Consider the following 6,433-nt stretch of genomic DNA (forward strand, 5'->3'; position numbering starts at 1 on the left):
GAGCGTCTGGCTCGGATCCTGGACATGCCCGTGTCTGCTGTTCCAGAGCCGGAACCAGAGCCAGTGCCTGTTTCAGAGCCGGAGACAGTGTCTGCTGTTCCAGAGGTGGAGCCAGTGTCTGCTGCATAGAGTAGCCAGGTTGCTACATAGAGCTACATCAGCGCTACACTGGCTACATAGAGTTAAACTCCATCTTTCGGTCTAATGTGGCTGCTTTTTTTCACGTCCTCCAGACTTTTAGTTTTCAAGCTTGGTTGGGGTGGGGAGGGATGTGTTTATCATGCAAGGTTTGTAACATTTTTTGATAACAGGCCAGGGATGTTTTGGTTTTGTTTGGTGTGCTGTTTTGTTCATTATAATGACCATTCTTAGTGCTGTTTTAACACCCCAGAGCTCTTTCATACCTGGATTTCGGTTTTTATCAAGGCTATTTCAATGTTATGGTAAAACTTGTCTATGAGGGATCTTAAATTAATTAGCCTCAATGTGAAAGGCATTAACCATGTTGTCAAAAGTCAAAAACTTCTCTCTTTTTTCAGAAGGAGAAATGTCAGATTGCGTTGCTTCAAGAAACCCATTTCTCTGACATAGAGAGGTTTTGTTCTCTTCTTATAAGTCGAATAGCAGAGGAGTTGCAATTCTTCTTCATAAAAATCTCTCCTTTAAATTAGAAAAATCGATTACAGATGGTCGCTATGTACTTCTTTCGGGTTTTATATGGGGAATGTGTGCTGACCGGCTGCATTTATGCCCCCACGGCAATTTTTTCCCAAATTACTTGCTGACATATCTTCATTCTCATGCTCTCTCATTCTCTTGGAAGGGGAATTTAACCTACTAGACCCATCCATAGACCAGTCTCCCCAAGAGGTACCCAACCAAGGAAAAGTCTTAGACTTTTAGAATTTTGCAAGGATCTGGAACTATTTGATGTTTGGTGGTCAGTTCATATGAGGGAGAAAGATTATACTTTTTTCTCCCAGCCTCACCAAACGTTTTCGCGTATAGATCTATTCTTGTCATCACAAGGGATATTGGACAGAATGATGGATTGGTCCATTGGAATTAGGACTTTATCTGGCCCCTCTCCCATTATTATAATAATTCATCCCCCGTATAGAGATCCAGACTTTGGAGATAGATTTCAAAGTGTCACCCTCTAGAGGCTTATCCCAGCAGCTTAATGCAGACTGTTCTGCTTTAGATGTGTTATTAACTAAGAAAGCAGAATCATCTATTTTCTTTGCCAAACAAAGACTTTATGAATCAGGGAATAAACCAGACAGTCTTCTTGCGCAGTTGACAGAGACCAATGTAATTTCATCTATAAAGGATAACTCTGGGGCTAATAGATTTGAAAACAAATACATTAATAAAATTATTAAAGACTTTTATCAAAATCTTTATTCATCAGAATGCCACTCCATAGGGCAAAGGATGAGCCATTTTCTTAATAACATTAAGCTCCCCTCTCTCACACTGGAGGAGCAAGTGGACCTATGTATGCTAATTACAGAAGAGGGGAGGGAAGGCCCCTGGGCCAGATGGCTTTTGCCCAGAATTCTATAAAAAATGGGAAAAGAAATAGTTGGATCACTTACTGAAATTATTGCAGATTCATTGAAAAATGTTCAGTTTCCACCCACTTTAAATTTGGAAAATATTTAACTAATTCTTAAAGGGGTCATGAAGTGGCTTTTAAAAAAAAATTATATTGTTGTCTGAGGTCAACTTATGACGTTCGCTTGGTTTTTACATTCAAAACCATCAAAATGAATAAGTAATAGGCTATTTTCTACCCTAGTTTTGAGCCTAGCTCAAAAACGCTCGGTTTTTATGGGCGTCTCGCATTGAAGACTTGGAAGTAAACGCCCACTGCTGTGAGTGGATAACAGTTTTGCATAATAATGAGTTTCAACTCACTCGTCAGTGCACGTGGGGGAAATTGTTTTGAAAACTTCCAATGTTGTAAAATGGCAACCGGAATGATTCGCACCATACATGTTCGACCCAGAGTCCGATCCCGAATCGCAGGACAATGAACCAACAACACCTCAAATACAACGGAAACTTCAGCCTGTGACAGCGTGGTAAGTTATTGTTAATTGTTTATGCTACTTCTAATGTAGGCTATCTTTAATGTTTTTATAGAAATTTTACTCACATAAGTGTGTTGCACCATTCCTGTCGGATCCAATATAGAAGGCACAGCACCGTTTTTCAATCTTAATCGGTCTGCAAATCCTGTCTCGACCTGTGTCTTGTTTACAAAACAGTCCTCGGCGAAATGAAGCGAACAAACGGACAATGTTTTACCCACATCAGCTGGAACCTCATTAAAAATAAATTTTAACCATGCATTCCTATTGGAATCCAGAGGAAGCTTATGCAGCGACTGTCTTCTTCCACAACCAGGCACTGCACAATATTTAGTAAACGGCATGTTTACTGCTCGGTAGCTCAATCCGGTTTGTCATCACGAGGTAGGCCTATGTTATTTAGTTATGCGTGTAATGCGCGAATCGGTGGGCGGGGCTAAACCGGCCGTGTTGAAGTAGGCGTTGATCTTCTTCTGCGGGGGTGGTGTTTTATCCTCTTTGACGTCATAGTTCCCCAGTTTGAAAAACGAGTCGTTTGCTGAGCCTGGTGTCAATAAAAGCATTTATTGGACTAACAAGGACGTTTTCAGTTCTGAAACTTACAGGATATTCTTATAATATGGAGATCCCACTGATCCACTGCCTCTCTGTCCTCTTCCTCTACCTCTACTTCTTCCTCTCCCTACTGTTGAATCATCTGATGATGATATATAACAATGCACATACTTCAAAAAAATATAACGAGTAAACAAGGCATAAATACTAATTACAATAGTTCATGTTTTTGACCCTCACTATTTCATACTGTAACATTCGTTTGCTCGTTGTGTCAATTTGAAGTTTGTTTGAAATAACAAACCTGTTCACCCAAAGGAAAACTTGACGAAGTGCTATTAGAAGACATCCTGTCATAGCTTTTTGGTATTTCTAGGACCCTAGGTTTTTAGTGACAACGCCACCTATCGAATTAGAGGACCAGCGAAGATGAATGACATTGGGAGTGTGAGTAGCCTATCAAATGCGAATCAATTTTTATTTGTTTAACTTTAAAAAAAATTCTGATGCATTTCATTGGAAAGTTAACGTTGCCAACGTGCTGGTGATTTGCTAAACAGTCTTGAATGCATAGCCATCATATATTAGCCTCTAATGCTGGAAAATGAATTGTTAGCACGTTCATTTAACGGAACTGTTGCATGATAAGCCTGTGTTGACTTATTTACAGCACAATAAACTGTAGCATGTTTGTTCTGAAAGCTTGTTTATTACTCATTGTTTTTCCATTTTAATTCAGTTAAAATAATCTTAATGTTTTCACTGTCACCTGCTCACAGTCAGCCTGTTTAACGTTACCCACAATACATGTTATGTGTACGTCTCTTCATTTTGACATGGTTTTATAAAGTTGGTTGAGACATATGACATTTTAATAGTCAGACATATCCGAGAGGCCATTATAATAATTGAAATCCCACGTGTTAGATTGTGGCATTTACTGTATACTGTACTCTATATGAAGTGCTATCAAGGACACAGCTCAGGGTAGGCAATAGTATGACAAAAGATAAATAAATAAATTGGTTAAGCACTAGGCTTAGGCCAAATTTATGTCTATTTATTTATATGAAATTAACTTAAAAATGTTTTTCAAGAAACGACATGAGTGTTTCTAGAACCTTTGTTCCGAGAACATCAAAATCATTTTTTTTTCAAATCTTTGAACAGTATGCAATAATTGTATTATGAAAATTAATTGGTATGGAGATTGATATCATTATTTTTTATCATTATCATTACTCTGTGGTAACTAAGATCTTTTAAATATGAAATTTAAAATTAGAGAGTAGAACATGGTCAACTAAATGTTCCTTATTTAAATCACTTCTCTTTCTCTCTCTTAGGAGTCAGTGATGATGTTGTCCATGTGTTTGTCCATCCATTGAAGTTCTGTCTATGTGGTTCAGGTCATGATCAAATTTGTTTTTTTGTGTGTTCAAGTTCAGTGGGTATATATTATTTTGTAAAATATTTGGGTGTTCAATTTCAGTTTTTATATATTATTTTGTAAAATATTTTGTGTGTTCAATTTCAGTTATATATTATTTTGTAAAATATTTTCTGTGTTCAAGTTCAGGTGTTTTATATTATTTTGTAAAATACAAAATCTTAAATCTACCCCCAGAGTCATCCTTGTCTTCCCTCTGTACTTGAAAATGTGGTCCATAGTGACTGAAAAGACTATAAAATGATTCCTTGTTTATTTTACTTGAGTTATTATATGCTACTTAGACCCAATAATTTCTCAACATTCCTAGGAACCTGGTTTAATTGCAATAAAGAAAGTAGTATTTGGGTGTAATAAAACTTGAAAGAAAAAAAAACACTCTTTTGTAGTTAAAACTGGGTGGAAATATTACATTGCTGGCACTTTTTTCGGTCCTCCAAAACTAGGGTCCTGGAAATGCGTTCCTGGGACTGCGGTTCTCCGACTCGGTAGGTGGCGCTGTCACAAAAAACTAGGGTCTTAGAAATGCGGTCCTAGAAGTGGGGTCCTGAAAATGCAGCCTCCGGGACTGCAGACAGATAATATTGGAGGCGCTGGAGATCACAATTCGTTTGAATGCAAAATACAATTTCACCGCTAGATGGGAGTAATTCTTACTTAATGTCCCTTTAAGTGCCATACAGAGTGCAAGACGTTTCAGTTTGATGGTGGAAATGTCATGAATTATAGCCTATAAGGACATAATTTATTATTAAACAACTAAAAGCCCATTTTCATGATTTAGTAAATCATACTTATGATATAAAAAGTCAAAATTATGACAAAAGTTTGAAATTTTGATAAGTAGAAATTATCAGACAAAAATTCACAATTATGGCAAAAAAGACATGGAGGAAAATTTTTATTATTATTAGATAAAAATACATAATTATGACATAAAAGATTAAATTATTTGATAAAAAAAAGTTTATGCCTGTTTATCACATTATGTCGACTTTTTTTATATCATAAATATTATTTACCAAAGCAAGATTTATTCTTCTTATAAGGCAGAATTGGGCTTCCATACAATTGTTTACCTAAACAGTGTGCATCATTTAGAAACAATCGGTCAATTAGCAAAAGCTGTCATATTCACTGTAAAATGTGATCAGTTGAATTAAAGTCCCATTGTAACTCATCTTTGATTTTTTCCTGTGAAAAAATTTATTCATGCCTTAAAATAGCTTGAATGTAACTCTTCACCCTTGCCTTATTTAGTATACACAGACTCATAAATATGCAAATGAGCCCCGCCTCCACTCACTCATAAAGGCTTGTCTAAAAGTTGATGTATCAAAATGTCTTGTTACATAACGTCAATTAATATGATAAGCCTTTAAGGCTAAGGCTATGATAAGGCTAAACTATGTAAACAAACAGCTAATAATGTGTTTCTAATGTTACACAAACCATATTCCCGTTCTCCATCTCAGAGTCAGGCAGCTGCGTTCTAAAAAGCGTTCTAAAAATCATCATCCTTAGAAACGCTTTGAACAACTGAGAACGTCAGTGGAGTAAGGCATAGGCCTATTGTTCTTCATAACATTGTAATATAATTCACCAGCTATTTTGCTAAATGTGCCTGATTTCTCATATCAACAGAAAAATATACAGGGATAACCTGTCTTCTCTTGAGACTGAGAGAACAGTTAAGACTCTAAAGGCCGCCAGCACATTGATGTGATTGTTTAAAAGGTAGTTTGCAATGTCAGAAACACCAGCGATTTCAAACCACGTTTTTGAGACTGTCTTTGTTTCACTGCAGTTTTAAGGGCAAAATAGCCTACCCAGCAATGGTGTTGACTTATGAATTTGCACATGATTTGTCTTAAAGCATATTAAAAACACCACACAAAACTTTTAATGTTTTGTTTTCACCACAGGGGATCTTTAACTTAAAAAAAGTAAGGATCTTAAGTAAAATTACGAAGTAAATACACTTCATGCGTAATTGAAAAGAAAAAAAACTTGACAATCCCTCATAACTTTTTTACAGTGTACATACCACTCTTATCATTTTTGTCATATGGCAAAAATAGATAGTACTATTATGCTTGATTCTGTCAAACCACCTGTTTATTGGGCAAGACAAAAGGGTTTGCTAAAACGGCTTGCCATTAGATGTGTACAAATTTAATTAATAATGCACAACAAAGCATGTCATGTTACCTCTATTGTAATATATTTTGCCATAAATTCTAAGAGCTATAAACAGATGTTTCATGAGGCAGCCTCTCTGTCTGAGCTCCACAGGTTACCTTGGGACACCAACCAGTAACTGTTATGT

This window comes from Siphateles boraxobius, unplaced genomic scaffold, assembly GCF_051911475.1.
Source record: "Siphateles boraxobius isolate OS27281-9 unplaced genomic scaffold, OSU_SipBor_1 7, whole genome shotgun sequence".
NCBI classification, from domain to species: Eukaryota; Metazoa; Chordata; class Actinopteri; order Cypriniformes; family Leuciscidae; genus Siphateles; species Siphateles boraxobius.